Genomic DNA, 24,966 nt, shown 5'->3' with positions numbered 1-24,966 from the left:
CTGTTTTTCTTTAAACTGAGCGTCTTAAGTTCACTATTTTTTGCAGAATTGTATGAAAGCTAATAATAGCTACAATTCTGATATTGATCAACAACCTTGAAAATCTTTCTAGTGTACAGGAGGTTGCATGTTCATTCACTAGAAACCACTGCAGTATACAACATCTGCCTGGATCTAACTCACAATGACAATGACATTCTTTTGACTTTAAAAGGCAAAGGACAGCTAACACTGAATAAGGTAGAAGACAGGTGTTATTTTGTTACATCCAGTTACACAAAGATTTTATTTGTGAGTAGAAGAGTGAAAATGACATCGTAAAAGTGATATAAAAGCTTAAACATATTCTTTGCTCTGGAGTCCAATGTGGTTCTTAGCAGATCTTCCTGGTCTTGTGCCAAACGCTTCCAGTGAGGATGTAAAGAGATTAATTTAACAAGTGATAGGGACATATGGGATAGTTCTTTCCACACATGATTGTTTTGCCCTCAAGCTTGTACCTAAGTGTTACCTTATTTCCTGAAGGAAGAGCATTTACATTTCTTTCAGTGTAATAGTAAACGTTGAATATAATTTTTAAATAAAAATTGCTATGTCACTGGTCTGTGCCATGTTCTGTAGAAGTAACTGTAGAGTAACTTCTTTGGAATGAAAAAGATTTTTTGTAAAGTTTTGTGATATGTCACTCTTCAATGTTGTAAGAGTACTAGGTAGCTTAAGATATTTTCAAAGCATAAGATGATCAAAATTATTATGGTTTATTATTCTAGTTTTCTTATTTTTCATAAGAAGAATGAACTCTGCATAAAAGTTAAGGCATGATCATGAATTGTTAATTCTCCAGTTTTAAATTTTCTTTGGTAATGATTAATTACAAAAGAAAATTTAAAACTGGAGAATTAACAATTAGTATTTATTTCTAATCTTAGTATTTATTTCTAATCTTTATTTACTGGCTTTTACACTTATTTTAGGGTGTCAGCACTTAATTTCTATCTCAATTGATAAAGAACTGTCTTCTCAAAACATTATCAAGTTTCTTATACTTGTAATATATTCAATTAATTTAAGTTACTATTAAGTAATTTACCATTATATAATTTATATATATTGTATGTGTATATATATATATACAAATATATGGTTTAATTATATCTATTGAGAGGATATATATTAATAGATATATACTTAATAGATATGAATATATTTATACTTAATAGAAGATTAAGTAACTTACAATTAACTATAATCCTTTTAAAATTTTCCCTTGATATTTATCATACAAGAAAATCAATATAAAGTGACATTATTACATATCTTTTGTCTAATGATATTAATTTTATAAATTCTTAATCTTTATCTGTATCAGGTAAACATAGTTTTTAATCAGATTTATAGAACATTTACCTGGGATAGAAATCTTTAACTTGAGACCTTACAAAATCTTTGCTTTAGGAAGTACATAATTATGAATTAACAGCCACACAAAACCTCAAAGGATATCCTGGAGTAGCAATTCATTTCTGCCTTAGAAATCATCAACTAAGTCTTCTCAAACAGGTGTTAAAGAGAGAAGGTATTGATGAAGATAATCAAATTCCAATATCAGCATCAGTAAGATGCACTAAAAATTAGGAATCCTTCTCTGGGCACTTAAAAAATTCTTCAAACACTTTGGAAAGACTTAAATAAAAAGCACTATCTTGGTTAAAGGTTATTATAGTAAAATTTCCTGATTTTCAAAATCAATATTATACTTTATTGAACAGCCACTCTTCCAAAATAATTTAGAATGTTTTTATTGAGATCAAATAGACTCAGATTTTAAAGAAAAGAAAAATGGATGATAAGTGTTTGGATAATGACCATTCCCAACTTTCATTTTTCCAGTGCCTGTTTTGATTTCATAAGAAGAATAAAAGGAAAAACTGAACCATACAAATACCTGCCTATGTATACTGAAGATTTACAAAACAGGTGAATTGTGTATTAACTTTTAGAATAAATAAACCACTGTATTTTAGAATAAATATTATATAGCTATATTGCGTTTGATTTCAAAACACTACTTTAGAGTTCTCATGAATTTGAATTACTTTATTCATGTAAACAGAGCAGAGTAATCAAAAATTCAAAATTAAATGTTATATTTAAATAAAACTGCATAGCATTTTTTTCAAGCATTTTTTTTTCAATAACTTGCCAATAGAAAAAAGTTTTTAAGAAGGACAGTGCCATGGAAACTTTCTATCAAAATATATAATGAAGAAAAGTAAGCAAGAAGCTAAAATGGTTAGAAAGAATTCTCAGCTGATTTTGCCTTCAAATATATTTGGGTGGCTTGCCTTAACAATGTGATACATACAACTTCTAAGCAAAGATTTTAGATCAGTAGCAGGTCATCTGAAAATTGACATTTTTAATGAGGAAATAAAGATATATTTTAGTATTGATAAAGATGAGTAAGTAAAAAGTTAAAATTAATATCAGACATGCAGAAGTAATAAATCCAGACTTCTACTGAATTTTAAAAGAGAAAACAAGTTTATCTGAACAAAACCCGGGTCAGAGAAAAGAAACGACCAAGCAAGACAAAATGGAAATCTCATTATACTGTAAAAGGCAGGAGGAAATACAAGACACCGTATCTTTTAATGAAAGCTATTTTACAAAACCCTAGCTCTTAGATGAAGGAAATTCATTGACTTCAGAGAAGGTATAACAGAATAAAATCTTGTATGCCTCTATTTCAACAAAATGAACTTCATAGTACATAGAATTCTATAGAAGGCAACATTTACCATTCTAATTAAGAATAGTTCATACCTTATTACATTGTTGTCTTCAATAACAATGGATCCAGCATGATGAGAAAACAGATTCTGAAATTATTTAAATCGACAGGAATCTCTTTCTGTGATATATTCAGAGGTGTCAGAATGGAACCCTGTTTTATATTTGTAATATTCTATGAGGTTTAAAACTGCTTCTGGCAAAGTCTTGCATTTTTTTTTGTTAATTTATTTTTTTCAATTTGTCTTTAAATAAAACTTAGAACAAATTGATTCCATTCCTTTACATTTTCCATCCTCCCCTCATTAAAAGAAAAAGAAAAAAAAAGAAAAGGAAAAAAAATACCAATATACATCTGTTGTGTCATGTAATGTATTAATGAAGAATGCATTGTTTTTCAAAACTTTGCTTCTAGGATGTCACTTTTCATCTCGCTAAAGGAGTATCTTAGAATACTTAGGTCAGGAATTCTTAATGTTGCAGGAATTAATGCATGGGTTTGGACAGAAATTTTAAAAGCAAGACACCTCAAATGAATAATTTCATTCTCAAGTGAAATAGCAATCCTTAACGAGAAATATCAGAAAAGTCAGTGGTAATTGATATGAATTTAACCAAATTAATACTCTATCTCCCTGAACCCGGAAGGCAGGTCTGGATTATTGTGAGAATCTGGGGGAAAGAATGCCATTTTTAATACAAATCTGAAGTTAATGTTTTACACTGCCTCTTATTTTGCAGACTCATTTAAAATATTCATGTGTAATCAAGTATCGTGATTCCAGATGAAGAGAATAAAGATTGTGGACATCTCTAGTTGCTGGAATGCAGGCATAAACAGTATCCCATGAGACAAAATAACAACCAAAAAAAAAAAAAAAAAAAAAAACCAAACCAAAAAACTCCTTACAATCAACCAAAAAAAAATCTCACACCATATATTCCTATCAAGATAAGCCATTGCTTTATCTTGTGACAAACGATCCAGCTGGAAATTCCTCTATGTTTGCCTCTTAATCTTAAGAGTTAAAAAAACAAGCATCATGTAATATAAAGGGACAATATAGATCAAATTTCAGAGGACCATGCTTGACAGTCTTGTTTAGCTACCCCGTTCTCTGCAATCTGGATATACTATCTGACTTGAAAGGTCAGAGTACTTTTCTTATTAGAACAACTAGTTTGTGTCAAACAACCTTTGAAGCCATAGATTTAGAGGTATCCCACAGATTTTCATTCTGAGAGCTGGGACATTTCTACCTTCAGTAGAGCTATTTTTTTCTGGAAAATAAGTACTTGTTTGTGATGGTACAGTTGTACATCACACCAGTCAGGCAACAGGGTGTAGGAACTTCAGTACTTCAGCACAGCTAGTTATTTTAGTGATAAAAATAGGTGTTTCAGATCAAGAAAGTTTAAGAAACTCTCATCAAAGGGACAACATGCCCCTCCAAAACTTTGCAGTTCCTTGCAGTCACTGCTATTTATATAATTCAGATTATTTTTCTACTTCTTTTTTACTACTTTGTTTTTATTGAGACAAGAATAAATTGGTCCACCTGTGAGTTTAATTAGAGAAAAGTTATCCCTGAGGTTCAAAATCATTCACCACTTTTTCCCTAATTTAAAACTCCCAGTAATCCCTGACATCTCTCTAACCCCATAAGCAACACCACACATAGACCATAACCTCCCTTGCAGGGCTCTTTTTGCCAACATTATCTTTCAGATTTACTGTTCAAGTGAGGCAATTACAGATAACATAATCCTGCTGTTCTTGCAAGCAGCTCTTGTATATGTTTCTGGAGATAGTATAGATCAATTAAATCTATATCAGTTGTTTTAAAGATTATTAAATTAAATAAAAAATCACATCTATTTACCTCTATATGTCTATGAAGGTGTTATTTGAAAACTGTCCACCACTGAAATACAGATCCTAGAGAGAAATTTGAAGAATGGCAATTTGACTCCGCCCCTGCCCAGGAGATAGATCACTGGAAACACATAATCACCTGTAAATTTGAAATTCATAACCTGCAGAAACAAAAAATTAATAAAAACATCTTAATTGTACTAATTTTGCTTTGCATCCTCACAGCTCAGTTAGCTTCTCATCCATGTTTGTTTTTTTTTTACCTTCAAGTTGGACTGGCTATCAATTTCCCATGGATTTTGCCTAAGCATTTCTCTATGCTAAACACCCACAGTTCCCCCAGCCACTCCCCACAGGATCTGTGCTCCAGACCCTTCACCATCTCCACTGCTGTTCTCTGGACACTTTCCAGTACACCAACATTTTTCTTGTAGTGAGGGACCCAGATCTGAACACAGGATTCAAGGTGTGGCCTCACCAGTGATGAACAGAGGAAGATGATCCTTTCCCAAAACCTGTAGGCCACACTATTTCTGATACAGGCCAGGATGCCATTGACTTTCTTGGCCCCTTGGGCACACACTGGCTCATGTTCAGATGCTGTTGGCCAGAATGCCCCGATCCTTTTCTATCCAGCAGCTTTCCAGCCCCAGCCTGTGGAGCTCCTTGGGGTTATTGTGACCCATTTGCAAGATCCAGCACTTTGCCATTTTCAGTGTCACACAATTGGCCATGGGCCATCAATCCAGCCTTTCCAGAAGTCTCTGCAGAGCTTTCATCAGGTGGACTCTCCTACCAAACATGGAGTTGTCTGCAAACTGACTGAATGTGCACTCAATATCCTCATCCAGACCACTGATAAACATATTAGAAAGAACTCACCCAATAATAAGCCTAGGGAAACACTACTTGTGACCAGCCACTAAAGATTTGTGACATTTGCTAATCTCCAGTCAACTGGCACCTCCCTGGTCATCCAGGACTTCTGAAAAAGGATGGAGAGTGGCTCAGTGAATACTTCCATCTCCCTCAGTTCTCTTGAGTGAATCCCATTCAGCATCATACACTTGTGCCTCTCTCAGTGGTGTAACAGGTAACTGACTATTTCCACTTGGATTATCAAGACTTCCCTCTGCTCCCCATGGTTGCCTTCCAGCTCAGGGACTAAGTATTCTGAGAACAGTTGGTCTGTCCAACAAAAACTGGTCAAAGATGGCATTAAGTTTGTAGTCTTTCTTATCCTTTCCCCCCCACACACATCCAATGGAGTTATTCCTTAGCCCTCCGTTCATTGCTAATGAATTTATAGAAGCATTTTTCATTTTCTTTTAAGGTAGCAGCCAAATTAAGTTATAGTTGGGTTTTGGCCTTTTTAATTTTCTCCTTTCATAACCTCACAATATCCCTGTAATCCTCCTGAATTGCCCACTGCTTCTTCCAAAGGCCATAAATTCTCTCTGTTTTCTTGAATTCCAGTGAAATTCTTTCAGCCTGGCTAATGGTCTTCCCCACTTGTTTGACTTTTGGTACATGGGGATGGCCTGGATGCAGTTTTAAGAATTCCTTTTTTGAAAAATGTCCAGCTTTCTTGGACTCCTTTGCCCTTCAGAAATGTCTCTCAAGGGCCCTTTCAGACAGTCCCCTAAAAAGGTCAAAGTCTGCCCTCTGGAATTTCAAGGTAAGAGTTCTGCTGATCACTGCTCCTTACTTCTCTGACATCAAAATCTATCTTACTGTGCCCAAGTGAGCCTCCAACCCATAAGTCCTTTTCTGTTTGAAAAGGACAGATTCAGTGGGGAACAATCAACATCTGCGCCAGAAAATTCTGTTTCTGACACTGCAGAAACCTCCTAGAATCTTTCTTCTCTACTGTATCACATTTGTAGCAGGCATCTTGGCAAACTGGTGTACCCCAAAACAACAAGAGCTAGTGAATGTGAGACTTCTCCCAGACTTTTAGAACATTTTGTCTGCCTACATACTGATGGAGTAATTTATAATAGATTCCTAACATGATACCTGCCTTGTTGACCTTCCTCCTCATTTTTATTTATGAATACTCAACCATATCATCACCATCACTCAGATCCAGACAATCAAGACCCTCCTTTCTTGCCTACCCCTTCTAGAGAGTTTACAGCCATCCATTGCAGAAATTTTGTTAGTCAATTAAAGTTCTCATGACAACAACTAAATAATTGTTTTCCTGCTGCACAGCGGCTTCCAACTCCACCTTGCTTTTGCTCGTGCCCCGTGCACTTAGTCAAAGCAGGATTCACTAAAGCTGTTATTTTCTATATAATTTGCAAATTCAGTCCTATGTCTGAAAATAACACATAATGAGACAGATTTCAGAGCTGCCTTCAAGTTTTTCAAGGTCTGTCTTGGGAGTAAAAGTAATTGTGCTATAGTTCTCATTGGGTGAGCAACAGGTTCTTACAGAAACATTTGGGAATTGTTGCTTTACATGTTCATTAATTCCCCACTGTTTTCCAACTTCAGATGACTTCACTTTTTTAATGTGGTAATTTTTGTTTCAGTTTCCCTTCTGAAAAATATCTCATCTTTTGATGGGCTTTTTAGTCAGAACATACAATCAGCTCCCCTCTAGGATTAAAAAAGGAAGCAAAGGCTCCAATGTAATTCATATAAAAATACTTCACCCCTCTGCTGCTGTCCACCTGAAGCACCATGTTTATCTCCCTCAAGGTAAGGAGCTGTTCCCTCAGAGCATAGCAGTCCTTATTTTTGCTGTTAGAGCTGTGAACATCTTTCAACATTCTCTGCTTAATCCAATCTTTAATTTTTTTATTTTGGCAGCTTTAGGACACATTAATTTAAAAGTTAATTTGAAAGAATTCAAAAGTACTTGGCTTTTCTGAAGATAATTTTTCCTTTTGCTTGAGGTAGAAGTACCAAAAGAGGTGCTCTACCAACTTTTTTGGAAAGAGGAAAAAAATTATTTCCCAGAAGAAGAATATAATCTTTGCACTTTATTCACCAAGATCATTCTGAATGCATATTTTGATCAAATAACTTAAAAGCTTCTCACATTCCCTGAAAAAATTCTTTGTAACTCATCCTAGTCTAATCCCCTTCTCCTCCCAACCCAAACTTTATGATTCTATGTAGATACAAGTATTTTACAGCCATACGGTCACAAGACTTCTAATGATCATCCTTTCTATACCACATTTCCCAAAATACCTTTAATTTGTAGTATGGAAATAACAAGTCAATATTCATGCATAAAGAAAACCCCAGAGATTACCACTTATATCTTCAGTTTTGCAAGACCTTCTTCATAGCACCATCACTTTGGAGATATATTATGGAAAGCCTCTCTGAATCATCAATTTATATTTCAAAAATAAAAGTGATTTGGAATATTTGGTGCTTTACACCACTTGCTATTCTTCTTTGTTGTTTATAGCAAAGCAATGAATGATACATTTAACATGTGAATAAAGCAAGGTGAGATTTTTCTTTCATATGAAGTTTTCTTTTTTAATCTGAAATGCTGTTCATTCATGCCTGTCAGTCATCTATCCATTCATTCTGCTCTCTCAGATCTTCTTTCTCCAATACTTACAACTGGTCTTTATCCCCTGCAAAATAATCTGCATGTTCTTCTGCTCCTAAAAACTCATTATTATTCCAATCTTTCATAATAATTTTCTCTCTTCAGAGCTGCCTAAAGAATCCCACAAGCAAGTTTCCAAATGAAGTTGATTTTGTTTTAAGTTGCTCAAGGTTATAAGAATTCAGCTGGCCCTGTTGCTAAATATTATTTTAAAACTGCAAAATTTGAAACAGACAGGATTTTACTTTTTTATTTTTAGGTTGCAAGTTTTTTTGTCTTGCTTTGAAAATACCACTTGATAAGAAAATAAACTGGGCCTTCCTAGAAACTGAAGTGGCATATTCTTAAAGCTACAGAAATATAGCTTGTTTAACAAAGAGTGAATTTTTGAAGTTTTTGCTGGAGGTGGTGGAGACAGATAATCAGTAATGCACATCATTACTTCTAACACATATTTCTAGGAACACACTGCTGCAGCTGTCAGATTGCATAATGATTCTAAAATATCTCTTGACCGAATCTGTAAATCAGGTGCCACTAAAACGAGTCACAGAACTTGCTCTGACTTCTGGTCAGAAAGGGATGATTTACTGGAATCAGAATATTTAATGAAAACTCTCATATGTGTTCAGAAAAAGAGATTTGTAAGGTTTGTTTTCTTAAGATGACAGAGACAAGGCTTTTCAAGTTATGAAATGTTCATTGCCATGAATTATAACAACCTTGGAAATAGTGGACCAAGTTTAAAAATCCAGTGTCCCTTTGAATCCAAGTATTTTACATTCCTGGAGTGTAATCTCATCATGGGTCTGCAGAATCAGGATCTTACACTTTACAGATTTCTGTAATTTAAGTATCTCTTGAGCCAGAAAAAAAGAGACAGATAGTGTATCTTGGTGGACAGGTAGCTGACAGATAATGTGATCCACTTAATTAGGGTCTGAGAGTTCAAGATTTTCTACATCAGTAGAGAGTATTCATTTATTAAAATAGAAAAAAACTCTGACAGGAGACACTCTGAGAAAATTTGCATCAGTTGTCAAATATGAAAGACTTATCTGTGATGCAGAGTTGATAAAATGAAGGCTTTTGCCAGGATCAGGTAAAGAAGAGGCTTAAATGTGTAACCCGTCTTCTTACAGGGGAAGGATGTGCTTAATCTAGTGGTTGGATCCCTGAAATAAAAGTCTTGTTTGGTTTTGGGATTAATTTTTTTTAAAGGGAAAACAACTATTTCTACATTTTAATTGCTACATACAATTTAAAACCAAATCCTGAACACAATGTTAACATAAGACGCTGATTCTTGCTGACACTCTTCTTTTTGTATCTATTTCCCTCCCCTTCTTATTTTGTCTCTCCCATCTTGCTGGGTTTTTTATCTTGTTGTTAAAATGCTGTTGCTTTAGTTTTGGTTTTGTTTTTTTTTTTTTTTTTTTTTAATTTCGTTTTAAACTGCAAGTGAAGTAAGCCATGAAAACATATTTCTCCTTCCTTATGGGTATATTTAATCCTTTTCTGTTTTCGGGGAACTGGGACAGAAAAAGAAATTATTCCTTCAGAAAGCTCCAACTAATTTCTTTTCTTTTCTTTTGGAAGGACAGCCATTATCATATTTAACAGTTTAAAAAAGGCTATTATATTGATGCTTCTTTCCTATAAATTTTTATAGAGAAAATTTGAAAATAAATAAGTTAAATACATATCTTAATATTTAAGATTGTAAATTATTTTTCTCTTTCATTGGGAAAGTACAGGGGATTCTAGATAAAGTAATTGCTACCCATTTAAATTAATGCTTGCAATTTGAGGTCTTCATTGAGTATCTAAATGGAAAAAAAAAAAAACACTGGGACTCTTTTTTTTTTTTTTTTGCATTTAAAAAAAGAAAGAACACAACAGATAAAAAAAAATTAAAAGGAAGAAGAAAAAATAACTAAGGTTTAAACAGCTACTAGCTGCTAGCCAGTACTTGATTACTGAATTTTCTAGTTTGCCAACCGTAGTTTGATGGACTTAATATAAGAGAAAGGATTAAAAAGATATATTTTAGTGTACTCAAACCATCTTAATAGTTCATTAGTCATATATAGTGATCTTAGCATGAGGATTGGCATATTTAAAGTTTGGCCCAAAATTTCCATATTTGCAGCCCTCAGGGGATTTTAATTTTCTACACAGAAATCAGTGTGAGTCTTTTCAAGGGGACAATTCACACCTGTTAAGATGTTTAAAAGTAACAATTTAAAGCTGTGGATGAAATGGGTTTGCTAAGCAATTTCAACAGTGGAACACAGGCAGAGGATGTACTTTAAAAAGATATATTTTTTTTCCTTCAAGAGGGACAGAGAAAATCAGGATTTTCCCTGGGCTCTTTCACTCCTACTAAAGTAACTTTTTACTTGTTTAGCTGGAAAATGGCAGACAACGGCCTCAATTTTCCCTGCAGGTGTGGAGAGCCATGGAGAGCCCTCTGTAGTTTTGTTATTATATCCGAAATCAGGAGACTGACTGGCATAGCCATTAATCAGCTATACTCTGAGGCTCAAGACAGCTAAAAAGAGTAGTCATGAAGAATCTCGTTTTCTCTTATTAAACTGCTGAGAAAACAACCCAAATATATTCGACCCACCATGTACCCGCACACTGCCGTGATGAAATCAGGGAATAATACTCCTAGGAGTACATATGGGACCATTGATTCTGAATCGCAGTGCAATGGCTCTGCAAAATTGAATTCCTACAGAGCGGGTGTTCAGGCATGGCTCCAGGGCAGCCACTGAGGCTCTGTCTCATAGCAGGAGACATATGTTAGATTTACACTTACTAGGTTGGGTATTGCCATCAGGGTAGCCATAGCAACACGTTGCTTAGCCTGAGCTCATCTCTGAACTGCAGCAGACCCGTGTTAGCAGCCAGAACACTTACTACTCACTCTAAAACTAGCTTGGGCGTGCTTGCTTGATCTGAAGTGCCTGCACTGAACACCTACTCTGAGAATAACGGGAGGTAGAAAACTCAGTTTTGAAAATCTTTGTGCACACCAGCTATCTGCTGGAAGATTGAACTTTCAGATCCATCTGATCTGTCTTCTTTAGAAAGGGAAATGTTTTAAAAAAAAGTTATTTCATTTATATGAGGGCTATGATGAGTGCTGTTCTAGAATTGGACTCCTTGAAATCTTTATTATTATTACTGTTATTAGCTTATTTTGCTTTTGATGCTGTTGGATATGGAAGAGCCCTAACCTATGTTTATTCTATTCCAGATATACTTGCATACATATATACATAAAAATCAACAAATAAAAAAAAATTGCCCAGAGGAAGATATAATTTGAAAGACAAATCAGAAAACTTTACTATTTCACTGGAGTTTCCGGGTGTTTATCTTTCTGCAGCCTTGTAGGTGTTAAGTATTTATGTACCAAACCCCTCATAATTAGCAAAAATTAATATAAGTAATGGATGTGGGAAAGTTATATATGTAAGTAAAGTGATTAAGGAACACATTTCTATGTGGTTGTTTCATCTTCAAATTTAATGTCTATTCTGTTTCCTGGATAATTAATGCAAGATGAATAAAACATGGTTTTGATGGAACAAATCACTTGTTTTCCTTTTGTTTGTGGTTTTTCAATCTGTACAATCCATTGGGAATAGAGTTAATAATTTTATACAACTTAAATTTTAAAGCAAGATTTTTGAGGTTGTTGCAAAACATTGCTTGCTTTCATTATAAATCTGTCTCTCTGGATATGGTCAGATCTTTTCCAGTCCATCACTTTTTGACAAAGCATATGAAGTTCACAGAGAGATATTTGTGAAAATATGCTGGTGGATGAAAAACTACATTTAAAAGTATAGGAAGTATTTTGTGACTCATTAAATATTCTATGTGACATTTTTGGAGCAGAGCTTTTCATTTAAAAAATTTTATTTGTAAAATATTAATACTAAGCTGAAAGTTTTTTTTCAGCAACATAAAAAACGAGGATTCAACAAGATTCTTTCTTATATTATTGTTTCAGAGTTTTTTTCCCCATTTTTTTCTTTGGCTATAAAATGCAATATCTAGTAAAAATAATGGATAATTAAATAACCTAAAAAGCTTTCTTTCACAATTTAATATCTTCATTTTCATAAGAAGAAATTAGGTTTGTCCAATAACATACCAATTGTTTGCTAATGTCAACCTTATTCTCCAGTCTATTAACATTATTAATTGCAAGAAGTAGGAATATTAGGTAGGAATATGCGTCTCATTTTTCATTAGTGCTTTTTCCTAACTTTTATACACACAAAACCTCCTCCAAAATAAATCTAGACTTGTTAAATGAAGGATTACTGTACTGCTAAGACAAAATGCTGACAAGTACTTTTCAGTTGGAGATTTTTTTTTAATGTATGGATTTTGAGGGTAAGCTTGTCTCAAGTTTTTTGTACAAACCTTTACAGCAGATGTTTCCAAATTAGATGTAATTCCCCCAGGTGGTAATCCTGGAAGGTGTAGGTAAGAACAGTGAACCTGACAGATATTCAATAGCTCCTACATATACTCAGACTTATGAGCCAACTGGAAGCAAAGCTAGAAACTCAAAACTGATTCTTGAACCACACGTTACTATTCAAGAAGGCCCTGCCTTTTTCTTTTTATCTTCCTGGTTAACTCACCTTCATCACTACATTTTTCAGCAAGTCACCACATTTTTCAGTGGGAAAACATCTGTAATTGTTCAGCCAAATGGAAGAAAAGTTGAAAAGCGTTGATCCCTGCTGTGAAAGCTGTGAGAAAGACAGATAACAAGCACAGAGAAGTGGCTGCCTATGGTCCTCCACACAGCTTTAAAATTAACCTTATTTCTCTTCCAATAGCTTTCATCTCAAAGCAGTATAGAATTTTACTATGACTTTTCAAATAAAAATGGGGACAGTCCTGCTTCTACATGCCAACAATTATGCTGTGAAGGAAACAGCAGCTCTAAGATGACAATCTCAGATAAACCATGATATCTGAATTCTCATGGCTTTGGCATATTTTAAATTGCATCTTTGCCAATAACTTATTTGAAAGCCACCTGTGTGATGCTGTTCTCTCCCAACACTGGTTTTATGGATAGTCCAAGAAAACAGTTGAGTTCTTTCTCAGGCATGTGAAAATCTATTTCCTTCAGTGATAACTGAGTGATGTCAGGCAGAAATTGTATATGCCCAGAAATTTCTGATGGTCAAAATATTTTCGAGTTAATTTAGAATGTGGAAGTATGGATAACATTCTCTAGCACAGCTGGTCAAGTACTGATTGTAGCTGACAATTCCAGGTGCTTCCTAATAAAGATATTGCACTGTAGGAAAAAATAATCTACTTGCTGATTGCAGATTTTTGTGGAGTCCCTTCTCATTACTTCTATGAAGAAATATCACTGTTAATTATAAGACTTGAAGAAAAAGATGACAGGAAACAAGTTTAACAGCACTTTTGCAATTGTTCCTCTGTTGGAGCTGCTAAGTTAGGAAGGGTTTGTCTCCATATAGGGAAATTTAATTTTTTACATGTTCCAGAATTTTATTTTCTCCTGAAAGTCAAACCTTTCCTCCACATACAATAATGGCCAAAATGGGGAGCAAGTAAGCACTTGGAAAAGAAAAAGTTATAACAGGGCTAAAAAAAAAAATGCTACAGAGTTCAGTTAGTAGAAGGATGTGATTGGAACAATTCTCTTCTAGCTTTTCCATCATAATGGAAAAATAGATCTGGATTTGTGGCACATGCTCACAAAAAAGACTACACATCACATGAGGCTCTGAGCAACCTGGTCTAGTAATACATACCTTGTCCCATTGGGGAAAGGAGGCAGCAGGCAGCAGATAATCTTTAAGGTCCCTTCCAAAGCATTCTATGATTTTATGAAGAAAGGCTGTTTTATGGACAGGAAGCTGACGTGTCCATCACCTTGTACAGTTTATGGCTGAGACATTAGGAGGCAAAAATCTTATGTAGACAGATGAATAGAAGATACCTATGGATTCATTAAGTCTAAGGATTACTTCCTATCTAAACAAGAGGTTATTACTGTTAGGCTTCTCTGAACTTGTGTCTGTGCCTTTTTACATACTGTGAAATAAAATTTTACTGACTCAAAATCACAAATAGTCAGTCTTGAGAGAAGGGAGAAAGGAAGGTCAAAGACAGCACCAGATATGGTTGCTCACTGGAGCTGCTGAGAGGCAAACTGGCAACATCTGTGGGCTCGGAGGTGTCTCAGCCCAGTAAGAAGACCTACTTTTCCTGGCCAGTGTTCGGCCATATTCAGAGTCTGGTCCCTACAACAATAATCAGTATTCAATATATGTAGCATTAGTGTAGGGACTGCCAGGGTTAAAAAAAAAAAATCTTCAAAGTTCAGGAATGATTGATCTACTTCTTCCCAAGTAATCAAAGTAGAGAAACATTTTTTAAGCATTTTTATTACATTGAACCGTTGTATCATCAATAATTTAATAAAGTTTGTGCAAGAAAAAACTTAAAGAACCTGACTGAAAGATTTAAATACAGTTTGGGTTGCCATAGCTAGTAACTTGGTCCATCAAGCTCCTAGAAGTAATTGAGAAAATATGGTTCCAAAAGTACTATCCAGAGAGAAATATGGGAATATGAGTATTTAGAAACAAATATTTATTGGTCTTTCCCACAACCATGTGTATGAAGCAAGGATGAGACCATCCCACAGCTTGGTGCTGTCAGATGTCTTGCAAAATATGAGGGCTGAATTATATGTCTTTCTAAAAATAGTAGTTTGTTTTTCTTTTATACAGTTTATAGTTTCAATGTAAGGAAGTATAGTTTTAATGACAAGCTGTCTCCTCAAACTTTTGCAGAATATAACCTCTATAAAAAGAGGTTTCAATTTCTACCTAATGTTCTTTAGAAAAGCCATTTCTTGCTTATTTTCATGGTACTTTTACATTATTTTCTTGGTCAAATATTTGTGTCAGTTTATGTTGTGTTTCTTTACAGAAGCTATAGATTCTTTTTCCTTCTGAACCTTTTTCTGGTCATCATAAAATTTGCTTACTATCACTCATGAGAATTTAGGTCAACATCAAACATTAACTGTGAAAACATTCAAAACATTAAACTTGTAATATTTAGAATATTGCTAATATAGCAATCTTAGATGATTCACGTATTCTCTTTAATTACACTGGATGAAATAATTTATAACTGAAATTTTAAAAAAAGGCAATTTGTACCTTTATCAATGTACTACAGATTTCTTTTATTCTCTGGAGTTATCAGATTGCATTCTTGCCAGATCACATAAATTACTTGTGTGTGTTCAAAATCAGTAGGTCTGTACTTAGCATATATTTTATTATTTTCTTTAGCAGTTTTCTCTGAATGATTTGAACTGTATTACTGGAAATGTAGATCTGTAGACAGAACAACATAATTAAAAGAACTTATATAACACATATAATTATGAGGAGTTGCACCCAGCCATGCCCCAAATTTCATGCAATCTATATGATGCTTGCCATATGAATCAGACTATCTAGTGATTTCTGCACCTCTCTGATTTATCTTTTTTGTTCTTTCATTTTGTAAGTAATTTCATCTAAATTACTGTTATGGAAGTTCTTTCTTTTACAAAACTTCAGGAAATACTATGAAAGTAAATAAAATTTTCTACTAAATAAGACTGGGCTGCATGGCTTTCTTGGTTGTGAAGCTATGTACATTTAAAATTAGATATCCACCAGGTACAAAACTGGGATAGTTATTGCTTTCCAGTATTGTCTGCTACAGTTATGCTTCCATTTTTTTTATGACCTTTGCTTTTGAATCGTGGCTCATTGCACTTAAAGAGAGTGAATCACCCCTAAGATTAACAGTATACAGTCAAAATGAAGTATTTTAACCTAAAACTAGTATCTTTATAACCAGGCAAAGGAAACATATTTGAATATTGTGCCAAGTCTTCCTATTCATAAAAATATTTAAAATTATTGAGGAAGAAAACACAAAATAAAAGGAGAGAGGAAAATTTCACTGTTGCATTAAATTATAGAATTAAAGTCTTAGAAACTGTTCTCACCCTCTCAAGCTTTTGCTTGTCAGCGAAAGCTGCTGACAAGCTCAGCCCAAGAAGTCAAGAGTAAATATATATAAATGGTATAGAAACATTGTCCCAAAATCTATAACATATAATGACTTCTCGCTTTCCTTTGACATAGAAGTTGGCAATGAGGTCTTTCTGCACTTTGAGTTTAGAATTCATGAGTTTTTATTGAGATAGGAGGCAAATGCATACTGTGATTTATTAACTGAGAAGAAAAATAAATAAAAACTTTCAACACTGTCCTAGAGTACAAATTTTATTTTGGTGGGTTTTAGCAGTTATTTTTATTTAAGTAAGATCATATGTCCTGTACTAAATGTAAATGTCAATACCTTGTATTTTCTTTCCTTCAATATAAAGTTTCAATTTTCTGACCAAAACCCCATTCAAACAGAAAGTAAATGTTCTACAACATTGAAATGGAGCCACTCTTTCCCCCTTAGAGCTCTCATGCTCTCTGTGTACTGGGAAACAGAAAGCTTCACTCTTCTGAGATTCCTTTTGTTCTTTACATGCCTTGTCCCTAAAAGGAAGAATTCCAGTAATTCTCTTCCCAGTAAATAGGCTATGCTGGGAAGTCAGTTCTAATCCTTAGAAAACGGGGCTGAATCCCACAGCAATAACCATATTGAGTAAGCCATCACACTATCTTTTTTTTTTGTTTCTAAGAGACTGCATTTCATCTTCAAATTAATAAGAATTATGTACAGAAGCTCTTCTTGTCCAAACCAATTTCCTCTTGCAGTTTTCTTTTCTTTTCAAATCCCTAGCCAGCAGTCATGCAGAGATAAAAACTCCTGAAGCTGCTCTGCCTTTTAAATCCAGCGGAACAGGCAGCACTTCACAGGCAGATTGGAGAGCACACACACACCAAAGTGACTTGCTGATTGGATTGACATGTTCTTTCCTGTAAATCAGCACAGAGAATTAGTGATCACACAGAAAATCATCCTTCTAGGAGAAAATTACTTTTATTCAGATTTGTGTAAATATTCAGAAGTAAAACATACTAGAAAAAATCTGCTTTTTCATCTTTCTCATGTTTCTCTCTTTCCTGTGATGAAGAATACAAACTTATTGCAGTTTCTATATATTTTTTTTTCTTTTTGCTTGGACAATTTTCATCAAATTCACTGTAGTTCCTGCATATAACTCTGAATGAACCTTAATAAGTCAATTCCAAAGACAGATTCCTTGTTTTCACTGTAGTACAAACACATCATGGGCCTGGTAGGCCTGTTGGATACAGATCTAGATGCATCCCTGCCTGAGCATCTGGTGTCAAATGGCATGGAAATTTCAGTAAGATGTTCATGGACATCAGTATTATTATGGGACAGGAAAGATTTCACATGAGACATATCATGTGTCTTATCAAGAGAATTATTCACTGTTCAAGATTGTGAACACATATTTAAATAACAAGCAATTTATGGAGAAGTGTAAGCATATGTGATATTGCACAGTAATATATTGTTTAATTTAGGTATTTTCCTTTGTGGTTTCAAACTATTTACTTCTTATGTAACAGCCTATGGTCTTCTCTTTTATAATCACACTCTAAAGTTAACATCACTCACCCTTAAACATGCCTTTTAAATTTTGATTAATGCTATGCAGGTTTAATTCGGATAAGATTTGTTTATTATTCTACATATTTATGGAATATAAATTCTGCTGGCAGTAATCTGAGAGCTATATCCTAATATAAATCTTGTTTATATTAGGACTTCTAGAGCTGTTTGTCAATACTGTACCTTTCTTGAAGACCAAAGGTACTCCTTACCATAAATAATTTAGTTTACACAACATTTACCAGCATCTCCTTGCCCAGTCGACAAAATACAGTTTTGCACATGGTAACAGTCTCAGTTGAGTTGATATGGAATAAAAAATCAGAAGACTGCCTGTGCCACAAGAAGTTATGTTCAAATCAAGGTCTCCACAGAATGAGCAAGATCAGGAAATATAATTTTTAAAATAAGATTAAAAATCTTTATGCAATACAAATGTGTCAGTAAAATAGGAACTGAGTCAACTGAGAAGAATCAATAAACTCCTCAAAGAGTTTCTCTTTACTCTTAATCCTAATGAAATCCACTTTGAAAGATGCATGTGAAGGGTGGTTGTGACTACAGGTACTACCAGAATATAATATAGTTGGTTGCCTGAGGTAATTTAGACGAAGGAATTGATATCATTCCATTTATCTATTTCAGTTACTTTATGTTATCGGATATCTTAGTTCTTTTCCTGAATAGATTTCAGCTAATGGTTTGGCAATCAGGTACTAAAGATAGATAAATCAATATGCACACAGGAAATATATGGACAGTATTCTCCTGCCTGTGTCTATAGTGTATTTTAGTGACCTGGGAAGACTCCACATTATTTTCTGTGAAGTAAGATTCCAGTCCATGCCATAAAATGTGAGCATTTAGATTATTAAATCTGTTCATGGTTCAGGGCAATTTAGAGGGGACATTATTTCACAGATTCTCTAATGGCATCTTCTGTCTCCTGGGCTTGAACTTATAAAAAATCTCTTTTTCTTATCTGTTTTCTGGTACTCATATAAGTGTGCTTACATTTTGCTTCTATTAAGTGCTATCAGAAAACTGTTAGAGATACCTGAAAAGTGAATATTTCATTGTCAATACGAATTATCAATTAACTTGTCAATGCTGATTTCAGGTCTCCCATTTCAGATTGCTTGGATGAAGTGACATTACCTGGAATTGTCTCATGTGGATTTAAGCTCCGTGGACCAGCAAAGCTGCATGGCTCATAGTGGAAGCAATTAGGGAGTAGCTGCAGAAGAAACTGCCTCCTGAGGACAAAAGCACACGGAGGAAAGTGGTAAGGAAACAGTCTTTCCAGATAATGTGAATGAGAAGGAAAATGTATTTGTAAATTGTTTTAGGAGAGGTTGGTGAGGGCTGTCTGAGGCAACAGGTAGATGGAGCGCTTTGAGTTGACACCTTTCCTACAGCAGCAAACAAAGGCTGAGATTAGTGGAGGAACATGGAACCTTTCAGCTAAGACTCCTCTTGAGACATCTGGCATAAACTGACTGACAAAAAAATAAAGCAATTTAATCCCTTTAGCCTCTTCCCCTCCACATCTTAAACATGGCTGTAAAGTTTAGACTTCTATCACAGGATCAGATCAAAGTTGTTGAGCAGCAACGAAGGACAGCTGCTGAAACCCAAAGATGACAATCTCTGGAGTCATTGAGGGGCACTTTTTAAGCTTTACACATGCACTGATTTGAACAGGTACACCACTAAGGAGGAAAAAAGCAATTCATGAGATGTGGTCTGTTAGGAAGGTGTTTGGACATAGTACTTGAGGTGAGAACAGGGAAAAAAGTCATCCCAGAAACTGAAGAAATTGTAAACAAGCTTAAAAAATCATGTAAAAAACAAAGGAGGCCGAATCTTTAGCAAGTGTGATTGTGGACACCTGTAGCTGGGAATGGAGCTGTGGACCCAAGACCTTTGGAGCACCAAAGGGAAAACGCCTTGAACCATCCACTCCATTAAGCTTATGCTCAAGCAACTTGGTGTGAAGATGGATAGATTTGAATCCAGTACTAAGAAGTGTAGAAGGGAAGGTTGATGAGTTTGTAATTCAGTAGTAATTATACTTCATAGTAATAATTCATACATTTAAAATTTTCTTATTGTATGAAAAATTACTAAGTGTAGTTTTGAAATAGTAATTAATTTATTATTTATTTAAGATATTGATTTTAGACTTACTTTATTTACTTCTTGTTACCTAATCAACAAATGCATTTATCTCTTGGCTAGTTATATGTCAAGCTTGTAGTCTTAAATATAGAATCAGACTCAGAAGTAAGACCAGCTCCTTCATTCGGAAACCCAGATCTCCTGGTTCTGAATCACTTTTCAGCACTTCATGAAGTCATGAAGATAAATAATTTGAATGGACTGAGATAAAAAGTTGAATCTCACAGAAGACAAAAAATGAATCATCCAGCACCAATTCAGGCACAAGGCAAATGAGTACAATTCTTGATAGTGTTGTGAGAAGTATAACAGATTACAAGATCTGTTCCATCAATAATCAGGACATCAAGGTTATGAAATTACGTGGGGTAAGAAATGTCAGCTTTTAGAGCACTGCCAAACAAGGCTGCACAAAGGAAAAATGCAGTGAATGCCATTCCTTCCTTCTTTATCACTTCAGTGCTTTTTTCAAGTTTCTGAAGGGCTGCTCACTTGTGGATAAAAATCTAGAGAAGACTCATCAGATGGCAGGTACTCAGGATGGAGCAGACAGTCGTCTTCAGAGAGTGAGATGGCAGACAAAGGTAACTGATCTGGCCTAGTACACCTAATGCTAGCCATGTGAAATTTTAGAAGCCAGCTGAATTTCTGAAAGATTGAAATAAGTATGACCTTTGGAATAAGAGAAGCATGCTAATCTCTTCCAGTAGAACTGAAAAAGAAATGAGGATTGCAGGCTACTGAAGCACAAAACATGCTTCAAGATAGGTTGTGAGAAAGAGAGGAAACAAAGTATCTGCTGATTCTTAAAAGAATATTTAGAGCAAGGATGATAAGAGACTTGAGTATTGGACAGAGAATTGTCTGCGTGCAGAGGCTGTAATTCACTGATTTTTTCATGTGAATTATGAAGTTCTGGCACTCATATAGACAAATAAGTAAAAATACTTGAAGAGAAAGGTGGCAAAAAAGCACTTCTCAAAATACAGCATCCCAATGTCTGTTAATCATGATCATCCTCTTGGAGATCTTGTGGAAAGTATCCCACCTGCAATAGACTGAATATCTAACCAACAAGTAATAACTTTCCAGAGTGCAGACTGAAAGGCAGGAAGTAGAAGTCAACATCAGAACTTGTCTCTACAGAAGAACCTGTTAAGTTTCGCTTATGAGAGGAAATAACTGTGGATGAAGGGAACGAATATTAGAAAGATTTAAGCTGATCAGCTGTAGCACATGATGCAGCATATAATGCTCTGTGTGGGGAAAATTAACTGGTTTAAGAGCTCTTTTATTCTTTCCAGAAAACTAGATGATTTTTTTCATAGGAACTCTTCCTAATGTTACCTTTGAAAGTCCTGGAAAACTGTCAGAATTTAAAGCTCTCAGAATTTAAGGGTATTAGAGGATGGTCAATATAATTCTAACATTAGATTGGGAAAAGTGGTGACCTGGAGCTCTGTATATTGACATCAGTAATGGAAGATTAATGAAAATTGTGCAAAATAGCGGAAGTCTTAATTGAGGACTCTGACCCAAAATAATTGGAAATTGAAAACATTATTTAATGCCAGTCAACATGGTTTCAAGAAATGCAAGGCTTTCATATAATTCCCTTTCCTACAGACAAGACTATAAGTCTAATTGTTATAGACAGTCATGTTGATAAACACAGTTGATATTCAATTTTGATTTACATCTTTAGCTGTATGAAATAATAAAGTCTGTACTCAGTCTATATTCAGGTGGGAGTAGTTAAAAAAATTGGGAGATATCAGTGTGCCATAGAAACTTTGGCAGGGCATAGCTCTTGTGGGATCAGATAGTTGGTAAGCATGTCTGCAGGGTGAACTGTGATAAACCTTGCTGATCCCATCACTCCCCCTTTGCTTGGGAGCTGCATTTATATGCTGGTACTTCCCCTGGTCCTAAAGGACCCATGCTGCAGTTATGCTTGCCAAGTTCCTCGCCCATCCATACCTTCTGACCTGACTTTCCAGCCTGACCTCGGGCCTGCCTCATCCCTGTGGATTTACCAAGAAATTGCTGGGTTGTTGGAGACCCATGGTCAGTAAGCTGTGTTAATATAATGAATATATTCCGTGAGCTGCCATGGCTACACCTATGTAGAGACACAAAAAAAAAAGTAACTACTTTTCCCTGAACAAGAGGGCTACTCTGATGTCCCTTGCCTTCCAAAATTCAGGTGGTCCCTGGCAGCGTAATTGCAGCTAAAACTCCTGCTGCAGGCAAACTGTACTGCTTAATGTTGTTATTCTCTGTTTCATGTCTTTGGAGACACCAATCAATGAGGATTACTTTGATACTGTAAGCTCAGTATTATTGTACATTAATACACTAATGGTACTCTATCATCTTTTCATGTCCTCAGGCAGCACTGGGGAGTTAGAGCTATATAAAAATAAATTAGAACTGAAACTTAGATGCAAAACTAAGCAGAAAGCTCCAAACAGAAGACAGAAGTTGGCTGCAAACAACAGATTCAGCAGAGGAAATGTAAACCAGCAAACTAACATTTAAAGAAATCTCAAAGGAGAGACATAAAGTTAAGACTGTCAGTGCTATTACTTGATGTATTTCAAAGAGATGTTGGGAGACCAAAGTGACAAGCTCAGTGGGAGATTCTATTTTTTCCCCTCCAAACAGCACACCAGTTTTTGTGTAACAGAAAAAGAAACTGAAAAAATATTATGATAATCATTTGGGATACAGAGACATTCATCCAGAATCTGGGAACAAACTTTTTACCAGGTAATTTTATTTTTATTGTAGAGTCTTTGGCAGGCTTTTATTAATTGATATGATAATTACCCTGCTGCTGAAGAAAAGGAGCTGCTAATTTCCCAGTGTGTCCTTCACTCTTTGATGACTCTTAGAGCAGTCTGGAGGCTTCTAGAGGTAGAAGTGACCACTGTATTTAGCTCTGTGTAGGCACTACTTTTGACTGTACCGAGGGCTCCAAACCATGGGATCTGAGCAAAACAAAACATAGGGTCTTAGGAAGGCCTGTCAGTCAGTCCAGTCTCAAAATGATGTTACCACTGTATATAGCAGAGTACACATTAAGATGTATTTTCAAAAATTTCCACTGAATAAAAGTTGTGCATTCGTAGTGGAGTGGATCAACAAGGCTGTGACATACATGGAGGCATGCTGAAAACAGTACCCTTCAAAAATCCAACAATGATTTACTGCCTGAAATTTATTCTTGAGTGTGCCTTCATACTTATCCATAAAAGAGCTACTGAATTATGCAGTTCTGATGCCTACAGTTTCCTGTCTCATTCTCAAAAAGTGTCTGCTTTCTAGCAGTGTATATAGTGAAATTCTGCATCTAACTGAAGCAGACCATGAAGTAACTGGGTTCTTCTCCTTCCACATGGCACATATCAAAAAGGAGATGTGAAATGCTGAGGCTGGTTTGGAACTACACCTGAGCTGATTAGCTAGCCCATACACGTATTGATTGGCCAAATTGCCGCTGCTTAACCTCTTAGTGCTGCTGTGCTCCAACTTTTAGGAAATATAGGGAGGTTCTAAGCCATTTGCCCATCACGCCAAACAAGATGAAGCTGTGAACCATCTCCAAAGGTCCTTTGTCTGTGTTAGCTTTATCAAGGAATGCACAAAAGACGTCACCCCTGTAAGGAGATTTCAACTGCCAGGAACAGATCAATGAAGAAAAAAATTTGAGGAGGTGAGTGGGGGAGGAACCCAAAAACCTCACTAATGAAATATGACTTTTTTTTTCACTAAGTGTCTCGCTGTTCGGATCAGATGAGTTTATGCAATGGTGATGTAGCAAGCAACAGGAAGGATTATTTTTATAAATCAGTGCTAACATTATACTAATATGCTTAAAAGCCAGTGTATTAAATGCACAATAGTCAATATAAACACTGTTTGTAGACTTAGCTAGTATTCCAGTTGTAAAGTTGATATTTAAACACGATTAACAGTGTCTTTGCTTTAAAATCGATGATATGTAAAAGTTTTCTAAGATAAAACCACTTGAATGTTTGCATCTTCCTGTTCTATAAAGAAAATGTTATTAACTGTTAATGAAAGATCAAATTTGTAGCATCATTATAAAATAAAGTTAAATATAAAAGAGAAGTTTAAATATTTTTCAAGAAATATGCCATACATTAGATTATACTAAAAATCTAGGAACACTGATACGGAAGTACAGTAACTTGATGTAATAGAGAATGACAGGTAGAGGTCATGTATCAAGCCAAATGCAAGTAAACTTCCCTAATACTTGTCATCACAGGTGTGAGAAAATTGATGTGTTCATTTATACCACATTAACATCTGGTGCCACAGTCCTCAGAAAAATATAAAACCAGCATATGAAGATGGGTGATTGTATGTGACAACTTAGAAAATATTTGTCATCTTTAGTCATTGTCCTGTACAAAGCATGAAATTTAGAGAGCAGAAGTTGAAGTGTCCCATGCTGCTGATTCTGGTCCTGGTATTTACTGCAAGAAGCAAAAATAAAAAAACAAAAAAAAAAAAAACAAAAAAAAACCCCCAAAAAACAAAGAGTTTAGGGCAACAGCAAACAAAGGAATGAAAAGGAAGACATACAAGGTTTTTAAACCAAACAGAAGCTGAGAGCCGGAAATTTTAATGGCACAATTCACATTTTGATGTGAATGCTGATGATCTCGGGGTCACAGCATTATCAGTCTTGTCTTCCTACTTGCATTCCTAAAGTGTAAGGTTTGCAACTTACATTTTAAGAACTGTTCTGCCCTGGACATTACTCACTATTCTTAGAACAACTTCAGATAAAATACCCATTAGA

At 35.0% G+C, this 24,966-nt stretch overlaps 1 long non-coding RNA gene across 2 annotated transcripts in view; it reads right to left on the bottom strand.

Annotated features, from left to right (window-relative positions):
- Positions 1 to 9,730: 9,730 nt before the first annotated feature.
- The window catches only part of LOC115493865 (uncharacterized), a 49,357-nt gene continuing 34,121 nt past the window's right edge, over positions 9,731 to 24,966 (bottom strand). Inside the window, exons 4-6 of one of the 2 annotated variants that reach the window (XR_004367074.3) lie at positions 22,962 to 23,122; positions 19,107 to 19,204; positions 9,731 to 17,281 (exon numbers count right to left, since the gene is read on the bottom strand). This is a non-coding gene — a long non-coding RNA (uncharacterized lncRNA). The remainder of the gene's footprint in view (positions 17,282 to 19,106; positions 19,205 to 22,961; positions 23,123 to 24,966) is intronic. The other variant, XR_003958840.4, reaches the window with a different exon arrangement.

The sequence above is a fragment of the Taeniopygia guttata genome, chromosome 2 (assembly GCF_048771995.1).
Source record: "Taeniopygia guttata chromosome 2, bTaeGut7.mat, whole genome shotgun sequence".
Classification (NCBI taxonomy): Eukaryota; Metazoa; Chordata; class Aves; order Passeriformes; family Estrildidae; genus Taeniopygia; species Taeniopygia guttata.
Note: the sequence above shows the minus strand (reverse complement) of the source record. Positions and strands in the feature narration are given on the sequence as shown.